Source organism: Octopus bimaculoides, chromosome 1, assembly GCF_046866305.1.
Source record: "Octopus bimaculoides isolate indiv1 chromosome 1, ASM4686630v1, whole genome shotgun sequence".
NCBI lineage: Eukaryota > Metazoa > Mollusca > Cephalopoda > Octopoda > Octopodidae > Octopus > Octopus bimaculoides.
The window spans coordinates 192,285,027-192,306,323 of record NC_142928.1 but is presented as its reverse complement, the minus strand read 5'-3'; the positions used below and the strand labels follow the sequence as shown (position 1 = coordinate 192,306,323).

General features: G+C 35.2%; 1 protein-coding gene across 2 annotated transcripts in view; it reads right to left on the bottom strand.

The window, feature by feature from the left end:
- The window catches only part of LOC106884166 (protocadherin Fat 4), a 696,074-nt gene that overhangs the window by 299,329 nt on the left and 375,448 nt on the right, over positions 1–21,297 (bottom strand). The gene's annotated exons all lie outside the window — the stretch shown is intronic.

The following is a 21,297-nucleotide window of genomic DNA, read 5'->3' as shown; positions in this document are numbered from 1 at the left end:
GCAAATCAATCGGAAAATATAATAATAATAATAATAATAATAATCCTTTCTACGATAGGCACAAAGCTTGACATTACAGGGTAGGGGGTTAGTCGATTACATCCACCCCAGTACATGACTGGTATTTATTTATTTATTTATTTTATTGAACCTGAAAGGATGAAAGGCAAAGCTGACCAGTTTGAACTCAGAACGTGAAAAAGCAGAAAGAAATGCTGCTAAATATTTTGCCAAGTGCAGTAACGATTCTTTTCTACTCTAGGCACAAGGCCCAAAATTTTGGGGGAGGGGGTGCCAGTTAATTAGATTGACCCCAGTATGCAACTGGTACTTAATTTATCGACCCCGAAGAGATGAAAAGCAAAGTCAACCTCAGCGGAATTTGAATTCAGAATGTAAAGACAGATGAAATACTGCTAAGCATTTCGCCCGATATGCTAATGATTCTGCCATCTCCCCACCTTAATAATAATTCTTTGTACTATAGGCACATAAAAATAACCTTCGACTATGAATTGTTTCATAAATTAAATTACCTACACAAAATAATCCTGATGGACACAACCTATGAGAAATCCTTATTAATATAGCTCCTTCTCAACCCACAATAAACCCTCTGATTGTACATGTCAATTTTGGGCGAAGGTGGTAGTCAATTATCAACCCTGATTCTCAATTGGTACTTACTTTACTGACCCTGAAATGATAAAAGGCAATGTCGACCTCGATGGAATTTGACCTCAGAACACAAAGACAAATGAAGTGCCACTAAGTATTTTGTCCAGCACAGTTCTGCTAGCTTATAGCCTTCAAATAATAATAATAGTGATAATAATAATAAATAACAACAGCAATAAAAAAATATAATAATGATAAGCAGGAGTTTCAAAATTCTCTTATTCTGATGGCATGGTTATAAAGATATTGTATCAGAAAAATATTATCTGAATAATTGATAGGGGGAAAAAAGTGAGATAGAGCGTAAATGATTTATATTATGTAAAATATACATTCAGAAAATAAATAGAGGTCAAGATGAAAAGCAGTTAGATGGTGTTAAGTGTGGACAATGAAGCCAGTTCGTTGGGTGTTTCTATAAAAACCTTCAAATTACATAACTATTTATAGAGTGAAATCAGGTAAACTGTACATTTCATGACACTCAATCATCAGTTTGGAGGTTTACAATTATAAAAGAACAAAGGTAAAAAGCAACACCATAAACAATTAAATTATTATTCTATTGATGAAAGCTGATAGTTTATGATTCAAAAATGAATCGCAACAATGAAATTAGAACTGTGTTCATTCCGTTTCTTATATCAAAGAAATATAAACATAGCTATAAAGGGTAACTGGATATTGAAATAAGAGAATATAATTCCGTAAATTACTCTATAAATATTTATACATTTGCTGCTTCAGTGTTTCCATTATTTCTTTTATTCAATGTTTTTCCCCGAGAAGCTGTTTCTCATGTCCAAAAGCAGTAAAATTCTACTTTAGTGATGAGTTTTGTTTGTATTTAAAGATCACCTGAAAAGTACTGGAATAAATAGGTTTTGGAACTGGATAGAGGGATAGCATAATATACACAATATACAGATATTATGATAGTTGTGCAATATCTAACACCAATATTATGACTGGAGATCATAATAATAATAATAATGATAATTTAGTGTCCATGTTCTATGACGATATGGGATGGACAGTTTGACAGGATCTGACAGCTCAGAGGGCTGTGTTGAGCTCCAATGTCTGTTTTAAGATGTTTTCTACACCTAACCCTAACCCCAATCACTTTATAGGATATTTTTGTATCACTGGCACTATTGAGTTCACCATGTGACTCACAAGACAAGACTCCTTGATGAAGAGAGAGGCATGGTACTGAAAGAGGTAGAGGCCATACCAAAGCAATGAGTGGAGCATATCACAGTCCTCTGGCTCATCAGATCCTGCCAAACAATCCAACCCATGCCGGTATGGAAAATGCATGTTAAATGATCGTGATGATGATGATAAGGAGGAGGGTAAGCAAATCAACGAGTCTGTGGCCCACACCTTGTTACTATCATTGTCACTGTATTGTCCTTCGCCTGGCCAAAACAAATATCCATAAATTTTTAAATAGATTACTCAAATGAGAACAGCAACACTGAAGAATTAACAACTGATTGGTGGATTGCAGGGCAGAGTTCAAATCCACCAACAGAAAGTTATACATGATGTACCAGCATCTTAAACAAAACTAGATGTAAGCGTGGTAATACGAATTAGATTAACATACAATTGGGTGCTTAACTACTGGAAAGGAAAAGAAGTTGTGGAAGCAATAACAGAAGCTATAACAGAACCATTGTTCACTTATAGCTTAGTGTATTGTGTTTGGTGTGTGATAAAGAAATAATAGGAATATTATTTGCTCATATTCTAATGAGTTTGTAGGTTAGTCCATTGTATAGTTCTGGCTGGTAGAATAAAAAGAATTAGAAACATCAATAAAAGCTATTGATTGCAGAATCCCAGAAACCCTCTTTCGTAAATGGATTCATCACGAGAGAGAAATTACTGCAGATATTCCTAACAGTTAAGCGTTTATATCATACTAAATGTGTGATTTATTTCTGTTTCATATTAAATCTTTCATTTTGTTAAGAATGGCAACAATAAATTTTTATTTATATTTCCAGAGTGCCCACCAAATACTGCGAAAAAGTAAAAAAAAAAAAGTAGATAAATTCTGTTACCTAGGAAATATGATAGACTTGGGTGGGAATTTAATGCTATCACTAAAAAAATGGCTTTATTGATTATGAGAAGATTTAGTCTGGCAATAAAGAGATTCTATGAATATGAAAGGGATATAGTTGATATATCTGCAAGATATAATAGTAATAAAGGCAGAGGAAGAAGGATAAAGTAATATTTAATAGATGTGTAAGATCTTCAGTAGTTTGTTGTTATTGCTGCTTGGTCTCAGGTCAGCCCTGACCATACCAATGATCAAACACATCCTAGCAGTGACCATCCTTTCTATATCTCTCTCTTTCTTTCTTTCTTTCTTTCTCTTGTTTTGTAAGCAGGTGGGGTGTGATCTGAAGGAGATTTCACTACTGTTTCAAACAGACTGTGCAACCCTGTATCAGCTCCCTTGCTGAGACATGTCAACATGAGTTACGAGGTAACACAAAGATGGAAAGTTCTCTGGACATAACAATTTTGTAAAGAAATTTTGAGGTAAGAAATGGCAAGATTAAATACAAAAAAAAAAAAAAAATTAAGAAATGTTGATGATGAAATATTAGTTTCAAATTCTGGCACAAGGCCAGCAAGTTTGGGGGAGGGGGTAAGACAAAAACATCAGCCCCAGTCCTTATCTTATTCACCTTCAGGAGATGAAAGGCAAAATTGACTTCAATAGAATTTGAATTCAGAACATAAAGAAGGACAAAATGCCACTAAGCAGTTTGCCTGACAGGTTAACAATTCGGTCTTACGATTTTGATAATGAGATATTACATGTTAATTAGCTATGAGAAAGGCACAGATGTGGTTGAGGCTGAGTAAGAAACTTGTTTTTGCAGTCATGTGCTCTTGGATTCAGTCCCACTGTGCAATGCCTTGGACAAGTGTCTTATATATCCCCGAGTCAACCTATGCCTTGTGAATGGATTTGGTTGATGGAAATTGAAAGAAGCCCATCATATATATATATATATATATATATATATATATGTGTGTGTGTGTGTGTGTGTGTGTATTTGTGCATATATGTATAACATTGTCTTAACATCATGTGATGGTTGTAAATGAGCATTACAATCATACAAGCGATGTTCTTAACAGTTTTTTTTGTGTGGAAAACAAGTTGGGTCATGGGACAGGGAATATTACCTTATTTGGAAATAGGTGAGGGTCAGTGGTAGGAAGGGCATCTGGGCATAGAATTTATTGAGCAAGAACACCTAAAGCTTCACGAGGCTCCAGGGGGTGGGTGGGGGGTGGCGAAAGCTGCTGTACTCTTTCACCACAACTTTCTCTCGCTCTTTCTTCCTGTTTCTGTTGTACCTGTATTTCAAAGGGGCCAGCCTTGTCACACTCTGTGTCATGCTGAATCTCCACGAGAACTATGTTAAGGGTACATGTGTCTATGGAGTACTCAGCCACTTGCATGTTAATTTTATGAGCAGGCTGTTCCATTGATTGGATCAAATGGAACCCTTGTTGTCATAACCAACGGAGTGCCACAAAGATATATATATGTATATATAAATATATGTATGGTGGTATATATATATATAGCTTACCAATTATTTTTGTTGGTAGTTAATTTATAATATATTGTTATATATATATATATATATATATATGGTGGTATATATGAATATATATATATATGTATGGTTGTATATATGAATATATATATATATTTATATATGCATGGTGGTATATATGAAATTCATATAATAAAACTACCATTAAAAATAACATGGTTGTCACAAGATAGAAATTTGAATGACATAGTTTAAGTTATAAAATATATGGCTGTAGTGTGATGGAATGGTTGGATAAAAAAAAAAAAGAAATCAATATCTTTGAATTATTTGAAAATTATGTTTGTTTGCAAGATAAAAATAAAATGTAAACTAGATGCAGTTACAGAGGTTAAGTATGGCATTTTGCTAATTAACAGTCATAGAAACTACAAAGGTGTGATATTGAGCTAACGAGAGACCATCTATGTGGTCTTTCAGTCTGCTAGAAATAGCAGCCAAATCTCCTTCAACTCTCATCCTTTCATCTTGCATAAAGAAGTATTTAGCAGACAGCAGTCAGTTTTGGGTTAGTAGATCAGCTGGTCATGGCTGGAAGGCCTCTGGCCATATCTTCGACCAGCTCAGTTAGTGTTCACTTTGGGTTAAACAATAATCACAGCAAGTGAGTATTCCTTGTTATTAAATAGTTCCACAAAGGGACTAAGTATTTTTGAGCCATTACTATACCTTATGCTAATTGCCAACATTTGCATAAATTTAAATGTACATATACATCGCAAAGTTGAAGGAAATTATATTAATATGAAACTTTACATCAAACTGATATCATTTTCTAATGCGGATGTATAAAGTATAAATGTTGGTAAAAAAAGGAAAATATATATACTGCATTAATATAATTTAGAGAGCAGAATAACCGTGCAACATTAAAGGTGATGGTACTTCATAATCAATAATATCAAATATCAGGAATGTTGTTTTTAACTTTTTCAGCATTTCTGTATGCTTTTGATGGAAATAATTTCTTTGGAATCAATATACAATAATATTGAATTGCAAATAAAAACATACGAGAATTTTCATTGAAGTTAATTCTTTTCTGCTATTATTATTATCATCATCATTATCATTATCATTATTATTATTATTATTATTATTATTATTATTATTATTATTATTTTATTATTATTATTATTATCTGATACTCTTTAACCTTGTCGTCATTACTGTGATGAAACTGCATAAGGTAGATGTTTATATGAGATATATATTCAGAATATCAAAATTGCATATTTTGTAAAACAAAAAAATAGAATATAAATTGTTTAACCCTTTTAGCATTTAAACCAGCTACATAATGCCCAAATATTCTACTTGTTTAATGTTCAAACCAGCCAGATTTGGCCTCTCACATCCACCCTGCAATGTCATTCTAAAAGTAAACAATCAGAAGAATGAAATCGTGAAGCTATGAGATAATGCATGATTCATTCAAAACAAAATGTTAGTTCAGTGCTTCTGGAAACTTCTATATAGTTGACTCAGTTTTTATTGCAGAGAATCCTTTGTAAGGCTTCCTTTCTATCAAACTGTTAACAACAACAACAAGAGAAAGACATTTAATAGATTATTTGTATCGGAATCAGTTTGGAGTTCTCTTTTTGTTGAATTGGCAGACTGTTGAACAGAGGATTTTAGTGGCAGAATCATGTTAGGATTAAGGTGTAGTGAAGAATAAGATGAACATAACATAGATTCGAATGAAGATGGATGTTTATTGCAAGAGAGAAAATTGCAAACTACTAAAAAGAACTGGAATAAAAATATTTTCAGACTTGCTACAAGAAATTCATCATAAAAGAGAAAATATTTTTGATATTTTTATTGCTTTCTGTCACACCCCAGTTTTTGTACAGTCTGTTTATTTTAATAATCTCTATTCATTGATTGTCTAAATTATATATTTGATACAGAGGGGCACCAACACTGGTTTTTATCTGGTAAACAAACACACACACATATGCATCCGCCACTCCTCGTCATCTTAAAATTGAGTTTTCCATGCATAGTTCAGGCAGAATTCATTGAAGCAGATTTTCTATGACAGGATGCATTTCCTGTTCCCAACACTAACTTGTGTCCAAATAAGGTCATTACACTAGACATGGTTTTACAGAAATGAATGGCACTGCTTGCAACTGTAATGTGATGTCAAGATAAAGACACACACGCACACACACACACACACACACACACACACACACACACACACACACACACACACACACACACACACACAGATATATGAAAGTCTTCTCTCAGTTTCCATCTACTAAATCCACTTGCCTGAGGTACCACACGGTGGGACTAAACTCAAACCATGCGGTTGGGAACCGAACTACTTAACCACACAGCTATTTCTATACCTATATACACATATATATATCTTAGGAAGGGCATCCAGTCATAGAAACCATGCCAAACCAAAGGAGACAGCAGGGAATGGTGCAGTCTCCTGGCTTTCCAGTTCCTGTGGAATTGTCCAACCCACACCAATATGGAAAACAGATGTTGAATGATGATGACGATGATGGTGATATATAGATACTTATATACACACAATAGGCAGCTGCATAGTTTCTGCCTACTAAATTCCACTCTGAAGACATTGCTGAACAGAATTTGGCAGCAGTTACAGAAGAAGACATTTGCCCGAATTGCTGCACAACAGTGTAGATCCAAATGACTTACAGTATTCAGCTTTATCTATTTAACCCCCATTTGCCTTTTTATTCAGTGGGGTTAATAAGCAGTTGCTACAGCTTAATATATGTAGGTTTGGTATCCATAAGACCTGACTGAGCTAATGTGAACTTTCAGTTATCCTCTCATCTAAACCACAACAGCAGTGCAGAGCAAAAATTTAATTAATTAATTACAAAAGAGCAAGACATACACGTGTGTATATAATATGTATGTGTTTACATTCTACATAGGTTTGCATGACACAGCTTGAGCAAAACAATGATACCATGTTTATGTCAACCACAAACACGTGTGGTAGGTAGCTTTGCATGTTGTGAGCACAAATAGGTTAATATGGCTGTAAGATACTTCCAACATAGAGAAACGGATGCAAAAGTGAAGAAAGAAAAAACACGGAGAAGGTTATTAAAAATACCAAGTTGCCAAGATCTTCTAAGAGGATGGTAAATCTTTATAATTAATGTTGTAGCATCGTTACTAATCCAATGAGTTCTTGATTCACAAATATTTGTGTTTCACCTTACTCACTGGCCTATATCACCTTGATTTTCTCAGAGCTGGTCTTTAGGCCTACCTTTGCTTCCTCTTCAGCCAATCTGATCATCATTTGCTGGAGTACTGAGCATGACTCTGCCAGGAGCACGGTATCATTGGCATTGTATTGATCTGCTAGGAGATTGTGGATCAAGACTTGCAGGTCATGTCTTCCAACTGTCAGAAGAACAAATCCCCAAGCTATACAATGGATACCACCAGAAAGACAAAAGTAGACAGGAAGATCCAATAAGGACACAACCACCTTCAGAGAAGATTTGAAGCAACTTAGCACCACCTGCAAAGATGCAGGGGACTATGCTTGAAGCTGGGATGATTGTGGACATTTCACTGTCCAATATACAAGCCAACCAAGATCACGACTAAGTACTGAAAGTAAATAATGTTTTTTTACTCCCCAAAAGCATGAAATTAAAAAAAAACAAAAAAACATTGATAGTAAAAATCTCTCAAAGAGAACTTTTATGTTAAAATTTAAAAACAGATTCATCGTAATGTCTCTCTGAAAGTCTGATAAATTTTATGCTACACAAGCCATTGGAATATTTTAACTATCAACATGAGGATGGCTTTTACTAAAATGTCTGGTTAATTAGGAATTTCTTATCAATTAACAGAGAGTGCAGTAATGGGGAAGACATGAAACAAATCACATAAATTTTAGATTATGATTAAACTCATTCAATTGCAAATTGCAACACACACACACATCACCTGCAATCTTAAATCATGCCATGTTACGGAAATATGATTCAGCTTTAATTTAATATGTGTAGATGTGGCTGCGTGGTTGAGAATTTACTTCCCAAACACATGGCACATTGGGTGTCTTCTACTATAGCTCTGGTTTGACCAAAGCTTTCAGAGTGGATTTGGTTGACGGAAAGTGATAAAAGCCTGTTGTATGTAAGTGAAATCGTAGCCATGGCCAATGCTGATGTCATGTAACTGGCATGTAAAAAGCACCTTTTTGAGCATTGGGCCTCACGGAGGGGAAGTGGCTGATGCCAGTGGCTGATGCCAGTGGCTGATGCCAGTGGCTGATGCCAGTGGCATGTGAAAAGCTCCTTTCAAGTGTTGGGCCTCATGGCGGCAATGATGAATGACCGAGACCTTGGCATTATGTCATGCTTGAGAAGAAGACCCATCAAGCCAAGTAAAATTGCAGTTGTGGCAGATACTGGTGCCACGCAAATGGCACTCGTGCCAGTGTCACATGAAAGCACCCATTACACTCTCAGAGTGATTGGTGTTAGGAAGGGCCTCTAGCCATAGAAAATCATGCTGAATCAGACTGGAGTCTGGTACAGCCTTCCAACTTGCCAGCCCTGGTCAAATTGTCCAACCCATGCCAGCATGGACAACAGACATTAAATGATGATATATATATATGTATATAATATATATATAGTTAATTAAAAAAACAGAAAAAAGACAACAAAAAACCAACAATGCAAGGACATAGTACATGCAAAGTATTATAAAGATGCCCAGAGAAGGAAAGAAAGGGTGGTTATTTTCTTTTAACTTTCCATGTAGCTACACATGAATTATTGGTGATTTTTTTCCTCCTCCTTCCTTTTTTCCTTCTTTTCCAAAGAAAAGTTTAGCTCAAAACAAAAAAAACCACTCTTTCTTTCCTTCTCTGAGTGTCTCGTTAATACTTTGCATGTACTACATCCTCGTATTGTATTTTTCTTGTCTTTCTTTTCTCGTTTTTTTTTTTAGTTAACTATTTACCACATGCTCACATGGAGCCCTGTCCTTCTGAATGGCTTTGGAGTCCCTAATTTGTGGAAGTCTTTCTACCATTGGATTACATCACCTTCTTCATTCGGAGTACACCATTTCTATATATTTCATATATATACACATACACACACATGAAACCCATTCTGTGTGTTGTGTGTCTCCTTATCTTGACATGGCATGATAATTGTAAATAAATGTCACCATCATACAAGCAGTATGTTTCATTTCTAATCTTCCATGGGGACATGTCTGGCAAGGAATAAATATGACCTTACTTGGAAACAGTGAATTGGTGATAGGAAAGTCATCAGACCATAAAAAATCTGCCTCAGTGTATTCCCTCTGATCCAGGCAAAGATGGATGTTAAAATAGAGACAATGATTTGGTCATTAAAGCATTAATACCTCCTCATAGCATCACAACTATTTGTGCTTAGAGTTCAAATCCCTTCAAGGTCAACTTTCATGCAGGTGCAAGCATGGGGTGTGGGGTAAAAAGTTTGCTTACCAACCACATGGTACTGGGTTCAGACCTACTGCATGCACTTTGGGCAAGTGTCTTCTATTATAGCCTTGGGTTGACCAAAGTTTTGTGAATGGATTTGGAAACTGAAAGAAGCCCATCATGTATATACATGAGTGTGTGTGTGTTTACATTTCATGTAACTTTGCAGTTTGTACCTGGCTTAAAAATAGAAAAAGTATTTGGGAAGTTGATTTATTTGAATCACTGCTGTCTAATGACTGAAATAAGTAAAAGATAAAAGATAATTTTATTTATCCATTATACACATCAATAAGTCATTATTAATTGAAATGCTTATTTCGCTATTAATTTTTCATAGATTTGAGATTTCAAGAGGAAATCTATGAAAATATGATCAGCAATAAACCTAAATTTAAGAGTATAAAAATGTTTTTTAGATCAGTCATTAGAACATTTAGAAACACGTAACTAAATGCGAGGAATCCAATTTACCAATATAATGGAACATTTTAATCATTTCTCATTGCAATATGCCCTCCGTCACCCAAATCAAAATTAAACCTTGTAACTCTAAATCACTGTTAAGTAAGCTTCTAGATTGCATTAATCTCGGGTTCAAGGTCCTGGTTTCTAATGAAGATTTGTTGGCAAAGTATTTCAACAGTTAATGAATAACCTGAAGTCTATTTCTGATCAATTGCCTGAGCCAAAACTAAATTGCATTAGAATAAATCTTAAATTCCATTCGTAGAAACTTTTGATTAAAAACAAAATAAGGCAGCAACAAGAATAACGTAAAAATGAATAACTTTTAAAACAAGGAAGAATATTCACTAAGTTGGTATAATGGTTGAATCAAACTGAAATGGTTCTTAAACAAAATAGGTTTTATAGCAAAAAAAAGAAAGTGTTGATTTATTACCTCTGCCTTAGCAAAGGCGGGGGTATTGTTTCCAGTTGCATTTGTTTGTTTGTCCGTGGACAAGATATCTCAAGAACCACTGGATGGATTCAGATGAAACTTTCAGGGATGACTGGCACGAACTGATTAGATTTTGGGATTGATCCAGTACCGGACGAGGATTCTGGATTATTTGTTATATTTACTTTACATGATTACGATCTTATGCTAACTTTCAAGTCTTTCCCAATTATCTCGCCTTAGGCTGTAACTATTTTAAATGGTGAATTTAACTTTGGCTTGTATTAGAGAAGGATAAACTATTCATTACTGTTACTACAGCCACCTTCACATTCCATGACTACCATTGGGATCGATCAGGTACCGGACAAGGATTCTGGATTATTTTTCCGTCTTTTTTTTACTTAATTTTTTAAAGCAATCAGGTTAATTTTTAGTATTCTCATTTGTGAGAGCAGTCAAGTTTATTTCAGATATTCCCATTTTAAACATCATCTCCAACTAATTGTTGAGAGGAGGTTAGTGTTGCCTTGGTGGCGATTTGCATTGTTTCCACTTGATCCACTACCCACTTTATCTAATGTATTGGGTACCTTTAGTGGAGTTGCCTTCTGCCTATGCAAGTGAAAGAGAAGCAGAAATAAACAAATTGATTATATTTCAAAATACTACAGGAAACAATGAAGAGGAATATGATATACCAGATGAAGGATATTTGTACCCCTCTGATCATTTGTAAAGTTACTGTACAGCTAAAGGAGAACCACTTGAATTTTTTTACAGATAATTTTTCAGATGATCAAGGATGATTAACTACCTGAATATCTGCACATATTCAGGTGGAGATAGAGATTTTTATTAACTAAAAGCTTTCCTACAGTGAGGGCTTGACTGTGTGGTTATGATGCTTGCTTCCCAACCATATGACCTCAGGTTCGGTCTTACTGCATAGCCCCCCGCTGACCAAAGCTGGCTAAGAGAATTTGGTAGATGGAAATTGAAAGAAGCCTGTTGTATATATATATATATGTGTGTGTGTGTGTGTATAACTTATATATATAGTACCTTTAGAAATGGCTGATTTAGCTGTTTCTGGAAGATTGAAAAAATGATGAACTACTTTAATCACTTTTTGAATTTTATTAGATTCTCATCAGAGGTGTCTACATCAATTTCTCCAACCCCATAAAAGCAAGCAGCCAATCTGTTTATATACTCAACGATTACAGTAGCTACAGAAAACTGGGGAAACTAATTTGTATAAGTATTAACACTTTATTTTTAAATATCAGGGGCCTGTCAATAGAAGTCTCAGTTCACACAGTGTTAGGGTATGATGGCATGCTATATGTAACCTATATAGTACCTTGGTATGTGAGTGTGTGTATATTACTCTTGTCTTGATGCCATGTGATCATTGTAAAGGTGTATCATTACCTTACAAGGTGGTTCATTTCCAATCTTCCATGAAAAACATGGCTAGCCAACTTGTTTGGGAACAGCCGATAATATTGAAAGGAAGAGCATCCAGTAATAGAAAACCTGCCACAATAAATTCTGTGTGACCCATGCAAGCAAAGAGAAGTGGACATTAAATGAAGATGGTGATGATGATGTTAATGATGATGATTTCAATTAGTAATTTCTTATGTAAGAAGTTAAGAAATAAGAATGGGATACCTGAATATTCTCTGACTTTTCAAATCATCTCACTGCCTCACTTTCTCTTCAGCTAAGTTAGTCTCAATGGAATATTAGCAGTGTTAATTTTCTACAAGAATACATTATATAGAGCTTTGCTCTATAATAACTCTAGAAAAAACCCCCCAAAACCCTGGAGTCTAAATACCATAAGATCATGGTTTTAATGCAATTTGGTCTTAATCAACTTTGATGTTATAATGCCAAATCTGTTTTCAAGCAAGACTATTTATATACAGAATGAATTAATTCATATGCTCTACGGTGTGTTAGATAATGTTTCTCATATACCAACTGCCAAATCTTGTTATGGAAACATTATCATGTGAATTCTATTATGGAAGGCCTTAAAGGAGCTGCTCTGAGATGATATTAAAATATTGCAACCAAAGTAACTTGACATTTCATTAATTGTTTTAATTTAGTTTTACATGTTCTTATGAATGCTGCTGTGATGTCGTCTTATCTAAGTCCAAGGCTTACTAAAAATAAACACTGCCATCATTAATAAGATCTATAAATGTCATGGCCCCGAAACCTCTTTCCTGATAAAACGAAATCCACTCTGTTTCAAAATAAATTACTCTATGAATTTGGGGACATATGTATATAAAGTTCTATACACTGCTGGTGCTTGAAGACATAGTTGTATACACCCAATGTTATTTGAAGAGGTTTATAAATGGTTTATTGGGTTAGATAAAGGTTTGGCCAAGTTTGCATTGCAACTGAGATATGAAAGTCTGATTTCATTGCTTGGCATCTTGGGCAAGAATCTCTACCATAGAATTGATCTGAGACTTGTGAGTGATGCTGGGTTGATAGAAACTGTACAGATAGCCCATCGGAAGGGCTGTAGATGTAATTCCAATATCCAGCATTCTAACAGTTGTGTCATACTAATTCTACCTAAGAACTGAAATGATGTATGTCATCATCACCGTCGTCATTTTAACATCTACTTTTCTCTGCTCATATGGAGCAGAAGGATTTCATTGAGACAGTTTTTCTGAATTTGGATGCCCTTCCTGTCCCTAATCTCTACCTGTTTCCAAGCAAAATAATATTTCCATGGCCAGAATATGCTTTCATGGAAAATTGGAAATGAAGGACACCCATTTTATGATACTGAAGCTTGTTTTACAACCTTCCTGTGATGTCAAGACACAGAGACACTAACACTAACACACACACAACTATGGAAATTAGGATCTTGAAACATGGTTGTTTGAGACAAACATTTTTGAAATATTGAAAGTTAGCATGATAGTCTGGTTGTTGGTAGAGTTTGAGCATTCTAAAAACAAATACACTAGTGTTACACTGCTGTATGTTGGGAGAAGAGAGAGAGAGAGAGAGAGAGAGAGAGAGAGATAGAGAGAGAGAGGTGTTTAGTGAGGACAGAAACTAAAGACTATAGTTCAAGAGAATTTTAAAATTGACAATGTCTTAAATGACAGATATATATACAAGACATTTTGGGTTTAAGCATTTTTCAATTAATTTAAATGCAGTGTTTGTTGTTGATGTTAGTGTTGCAGTGTGTGACATAGTGTCATCACGTTGAACGTCTATAAATTTTCCTCAACTTTCTGATATAGCAGCTAAACTTCCTACAGGGATGTTCATAACATTATTTAAAGACTTGATCATGAACCATAATCCCAGTTGGAGGTGGCTGACTTAACCTTTCCTTACCATGTTCCTGTAGAAATGCACTGCTTTTGTTTCAGTTAATTTTAAGAATTATGAACAGCTTAGTAAAATAAGTTTGTTATAATTAAATTGGTGTTTCTGATGCTAGGTTTTAATTTAGATAATTTTAAAACAGGAAATTTGTATCATAGAACAAAGGGTGACCTCAGATAGGTCGGTATTAAAAGGATTAAGGATTAAATGTCAACCAAACAAGAAATGTGACCCACATCCTGTAAACATTATTAGCAGATGATTAGAGGGGCCAGTTTTATGGAACCCTAGTGAGAGGAGCTTAGATAACAAATGACAATGATATGATAAGCCTGCCAGGAGATTTCATAATATTATAGGGAAATATCTGGTAAAATCAAATCAAAAAGAAAGAAGAAATAAGTTTGAATCTTTTGAATTTCTGAGATACAAATGTATTTACCAGTGATGACACAAAATTTATAAAGCCAAACAACTGTTTGAATATGTATTTGTGAACAATGCATACTAATGAGCCAAGGGTTAATTGTTTGATTGCTGAAGTTCAGACTGAAAATTTTGAATGCAGGAAAAGTAATCTTAACAATTATTATCCTTGCAGTATTTAGCATTTGAAAAGACAGGTAAATAGAGATTGAAGGAAAAATAGTAAGAAAGAAATAAATGACCAGGGGAAGAAGTCACAGTCTCAAAGACAGCTGAGCACTACAAAAGCCATTTTTAATGATAAATGGTACTAAGGAAAACTATTACTCTACTATAAAAAAATATTAAAAAGAAAAAAGCCATGAATATCAAAAAGAGAAGAAGCATGAAATGGTATATATTATGAAAGTCATGAAAGGACTTGTAAGAGAAAATTCTTCATAGTTGTATTGTTGTGGAGCTTGGTTTGATGGAAGCAAGATAATTATAAGATGAAAAATAGCATGATGGTCACTTTAAGAAATAATCTACTGGAAATTTTAGATCTCGTTCTGAGTTGAAAGAGAAGGAAGATAAAATACAGGAATTATTGGAAGAAAGTATTTGTGCAATTGCAAAGAAATGTTGCACTTAGTAATGGTGATATTGAGAATAGAAATAAAACTCTGATAGTGATATAGACATAGTTCTCAGACAGATTAAGTACCAGAAAAGACTAGATATTGAAATATATTTATGTGCGAGACAAGGAAATATTCTTCATTTATAAGTACCAATTCTTTTCCTACTCAATAATCAAGATTTGTATCTTAGAATTTTAATTTGTAAACCCACTTGAATTAAATTGCTAAACGAGTTTTTCTCCACATTTCTCATGAGAAGACATAGCGATCCAACAGAAAGTACTCATTATTCGTTTGTTATTTCAACATAAGTTATTTATAAATACAATTACACATAAAGTAATTATATTTTTCTTTTTTTCTTTAAACCATGTATACTTATTAATATTTAAATTAAAATTAAAATTTTGGTGCAGGTGTGGCTGTGTGGTAACAAGTTTACTTCCTAACTACACAGTTCCAGGTTCAGTCCCACTGTGTGACACCTTGGGCAAGTGTCTTCTATAGCCTCAGGCTGACTGAAGTCTTGTGATTGGATTTAGTAGATGGAAACTGAAAGAAACCCAGTGTATATATGTGTGTGTGTGTCTGTGTTTGTTGCCCAACACCACTTGACAACCGGTGTTGGTTTGTTTACATCTCCATAACTTAGCAGATTGGTAAAATAGACTGATAGAATAAGCACCAGGCTTAACAAATAAATAAGTACAGGTGTTGATACATGCAACAAAAAATTCTTCAAGCTGGTGTCCCAGAATGGCCACAGTCCAATGACTGAAGGCAAGTAAAAGACAGACAAAGGCAAATTAATAATTCATTTAACTTTATAAAGTAATTATGAAATTTTCATTAAAAACCAGTTTCCACCAACACAGTTTTATTTATTCTTATCTAATTCATACTACAAGTTGGAAATAAAGAGCAAACAATTAAAATTCCTTGTTTTTTTTTTCAAACTACTCGGCTGTGTTTTTGCCTTTTCCCTCCTATTTAAACATTTCATTTAGCAAAGTTTTAAAATAAAATTTTATCTTAATTTCAACAGATTAAATTTTACCATTTCTTCTGGCTTCTTCCACCTTTCATCTAGTTTTTTTTTTGATGATTTTGTAAATCAAAAACAGGTTTATTTCTTTTCAAAGCAGATTGCAAAAGGATCTGCTTTTATGCTGGAATTTGTCCATCTAAATTGATAATGAACAAAAGGAAAATTAGCTGAAATGACTGAAACTTTTTTAATTAGTTTCACTTTCATTGTCAAGAAACCCTTTGCAAATAACAATTTCCTAAGATAGTTGTTAGGTAAAAGTGCTCAGTTATTGATTGCATCATCATCATCATCATCACCATCACCATCATCATCTTTTAACGTCCACTTTCCATGCTGGCATGGGTTGGATGGCTTGACTGAGGACTGGCAAGCTGGGAGGCTGCGCCAAGCTCCAATCTGATCTGGCAAAGTTTCTACAGCTGGGAGCCTTTCCTAACACCAACCACTCCAAGAGTGAAGTGGGTGCTTTTTACATGCCACCAGCACAGGGGCCAGTCAGGTGGCTATGGTCAATCAAAGTCCTTTTCAACCATTCACTGTATACAAATACCTACACATATGTGTGTGTGAGTTTACATTTGCAGTCTGCAAAAGTTGCTTGCAGCGACTGGTTTTGTTGAGACTTCAGCAAATTGCCTGCTCACTTCATGCCTTTGAAGACATAAATTAAGAGATCCCTTGTAAGAAAATCAGTAAGGGCTAGCGACAGGAAGGGCATCTGTCTATAAAACAATGCCCCAATACGACATCTGTGTAACCCATGCAAACATTGAAAAATGGATGTAAAAATAAATGTTCCACTCTTACATTCAAATGACAATATTTTTGTTTAGCCCTGGTCAGCTGTGATATGGCAGACCTATTTATGTTTAGCCAATGAGTCCTTTGTTATTTCAGATGGTGGGATGTGGATCGAGGAGAACTTGACTGCTATTTGTGGCAGGTCAACAGGAAATTAAAAATTAAATATAAGGATGAAAAATAATATTAACTTGCAGTAGCAGTGGGTGGGGAGGTTAAATAATCTTTTCTACTCTAGGAACAAGGCCCAAAATTTTGGGAGGGTGGGGGTCAGTCGATTAGATTGACTCCAGTACACAACTGGTACTTAATTTATCCACCCCCCCATAAGGATGAAAACAAAGATAACATCGGTGGAATTTGAACTCAGAATGTAAAAACAGATAAGTATTTTGCCCGGTGTGCTAATATTTCTGCCAGCTCACCACCTTAAAGAGAGGATAAATAATAATAATTTTCAGGTCATATTCTGATATACCAAAATACCCATGCTGGTACCACGTAAGCAAAAACACTAGTACTGGTGCCATGTAAAAGACACCCATGCTGGTACCATGTATAAAGCACTGGTGCACACATAAAAAGCACCCAGTGGTTGGCATTAGGAAAGGCATCCAGCTATAGAAACCAATCCAAAACAGAGAAATAAAGGCTGGTACAGCTCTCTGGTTTGCCAGCTATAGTCAAGCTGTCCAACCCATGCCAGTATGGAGAACAGACATTAGATGATGACAACAACAACAATGATGATGATGATGAATTTTCATGTTTTGAGAAAGTAAAAAACAGGTAAGGTTCAACCCTGAAGTAGAAAGAGATAAAACAGACATATTGAAAAATGCTGGTATATTCAGTGATACTTCAGTAATTAGTTACCATGTGCTATTAGTTAGTGAGGTGAATTCTAATTGATATTATTCAACATCATTAAAATTTCCTTTCTAGAGGAATGAACAACTTACTGAGAGTTCTGACTATTAATTAGATTAATTTTGCTAATAGAGTCATTCAATGAAATCAGTAAAATTCACTTTAACATGGGTAGATTTGAAAAGGCCTCCAATAAATCACCCTAGCTATTATAACAGACAATGGAAAGCAAAAACAACTAATTTCTCCTACATTTGATAAGAATAAATTTAATTTAGTTTAATTTGGCTCATTTTGCATTGCGGGGTAAATGCAGGGTAATGCACTTTGTGCAATATTGATGCCTATCGCAAAATCAATCTAACAACAGCGGAATGAAGTCGAAACTTGAAAGAAGAAACCCGAGGTGATTGTGTGTGAAACTAATAAAAACTACTGAGTGCTAAGTCATTTACTTTAATTAAATTTTGTGATAAAAGTAATGTATGTAGATAGGAACCGTCTGATTATAAGACACCAGAGTAGTGATATGTCAGCCGAGTGAAAGTTGGACGAACAACACTTTGAATGTAGTAAATGAACATATGTAATTTCAAAAGGCAACAGATTATTCTAACGAATTAGTTTCAAATAAACTTTCATTATTTCATCCAGCAAAAGCAGTAAACTGTAAATCACTTTAGTCTGATGGTGTTTAAATTGATAAGAGATAAACGCTCCTCGAGATAGGATTCTACTATGTTTTAATTTCTTTTTCTCCACAGTAACACTAAACTGAAGTAATGCAGAACCAAGTACATTGCCCTCGATACACAAGAAATGATCTGCAATGGATTTCAATTCAAAACTTTTGAGGCAATAATTCAATGACATATTGACTCTTCACTTGAAGCAATTTAATCAGCGCTCTAGTAATGATAGAAAGGTTATATAACAGTTTGAAGAGAGTGAGAAGTGGCTAAATGTTTCCTTAGGAAATACTATCGAAAAAGTGAACGTGTGTGTATGTGTGTGTGTGTGTGTGTAATGATGATGATGATCATCATCGTTTAACATCCGCTTTCCATGCTGGCATGGGTCGAACGGTTTGACTGAGGACTGGCAAGCCAGGAAGCTGCACCAGGCTCCAGTCTGATCTGGCAAGGTTTCTACTGCTGGGTGCCCTTTATGTGCCACCAGCATGGGAGTCAATCAAGTGGCACTGGCATCAACCACATCCAGATGGTGCTTTTTATGTGCCACTGGCATGGGAGCCAATCAGGGGGCACTGTGTGTGTGTGTATATAATTGAAGAAGCCCCCTTTGATCATGAATGACCATGGGACTGCACCTATAAAGTTCCCACCCAAGGCAAAAATCTGGGTAAGGCTGTTTACCGAAAGCCAGCTGTTGCCCATGCATGCCAGCCTCCCATTATTGTCCAAGGGGAAGGCAAAGGCCATACAGCTTGGCACCAGTGACATTGTAATTCGTTTCTACAGATGAGTGAACTGGTGTAATACGAAATAAAATGTGTTGATCGAGAACACAACACAGTCTAATCTGGGTATCAAACTCATGGCCTCATTGTAAGCCTGACGCTCTAACCACTGAGCTATGTGTCTTCACTAAATATGAGGTAAGGGGTTGGTATAATTGACAAAGCTTTTGAAGGGTGGTGCTTCATTATGGCCACAGTCCAACGGCTGAAACCAGTAAAAGAACATAAGAGTATTAGTTATTAAATATGTCTCAATGAGGAACTTAATCCTACTTCAGTTGCTTTCTTCAGATCATGTTACCATTTCCTTGCAGATTGTTGGAATGTATTTTTTGTCAACATGAATGGAAGATAAAAAAAAAGTATAAATGAAGAACTAGTCATATTTAATCCAAGCACCAAAACACTTAGAGTTTTCAAAAGCAGAAAGTAAGCAACATGATGGGAAACTGGTGCAGATATGAACAGAGATACTTTAAAGTCTGCTTGCTCAAATCAGAACTGACCTGGGGTTATACAACAGCATATAGATCATTTCTGAAGGGAGAAATTTATGATTAAATAACAAATACATTTACATAAAAAAATAACCTTTTATTCATGACTAATTCTTCTTTATTATCTTTCAAATATATCTCAGCAGTTTTACAGTGTAGAGTCTCTATTTTCCTGCTATGGAAGTTGCATTAATTTTATCATCTCGTCTTTATACAGAGTCAGCTCTATTTTAAAAGGTTAAATAAATGTTTTATACCTAAATATATGTATATTTAAGGTGATGAATATTTTATATCTATCTAGGCAAGTGTATTTCGTTGTGCACTTGCAGTAAAATAATAATATATTTCTTGATGAATGGGCACAATACGATGAAATATTCACAGCAAGCATTTCAACTCTCTCTCCCCACTACACACCCACACATTGTTTTGATACAATGCTGCACCATGTATGAATGAGAAATATGTCTGAAAATTAATATGTAGGAAGATTTATGTTTTCTATGCTAATATGACATCAAATATACCAAGGAAATAAAAGATAAAATATTATTTTAAGTTTAATATTGAGAATATATTCACATATGTTTCAATGCTCACCAAGAGTTTCTGGAGTTTGTCTTCAAACTCAACAGAAAAAAACACAAAGATTACAATTTCCATTAACGTGAAATTTCCTTAAAACATATTTTAAAGTGCTGTAAATATGATAGGGAGGCATTGAAGTAGATTATAGGGAGAAGGGTTCCCTTAGCAATGCCACTCTGTGGTGCATTGGACAATTGTTTTCAACTGTGGTCCAATCCAAAGCCTTGCGAGTGCATTTGGCAGATGGAAACTGAAAAGCACTCATTGTGTGTCTGGGTGTGTGTTTACATTTATAGTTACTTATAATGGTTGGTGTTGAACCGGATGGCTGCACCAGGCTCCAATCTGATTTGGCAGAGTTTCTACAGCTGGATGCCCTTCCTAACGCCAACCACTCCAAGAGTGTAGTGGGTGCTTTTACATGCCACCGGCACGAGGGCCAGTCAGGCGGTACTGGCAACAGCCACACTCAAAATGGTGTTTTTTATGTGCCACCTGCACAGGAACCAGTCCAGTGGCATTGGCAATGACCTCGCTCGAATGTTTTTTCACGGCTTACCAAATTTTATCAAACTGTCCAACCCATGCTAGTATGGAAATGGATGTTAAATAGTAATGATGATGATGATGATAATTACGCACAGGCATGGGTGTGTGGTTAAGAACTTCACCCTCGAACCACATGATTAGGCACTTGGTGTCACCGCGGGGACATAGTTGGCTGGCCTCCTACACTATAGCTGCAGATCAATCTATACCCACTCAGTGAAACTGTCAAATGGAATCTTAGGAATCCTATTGCA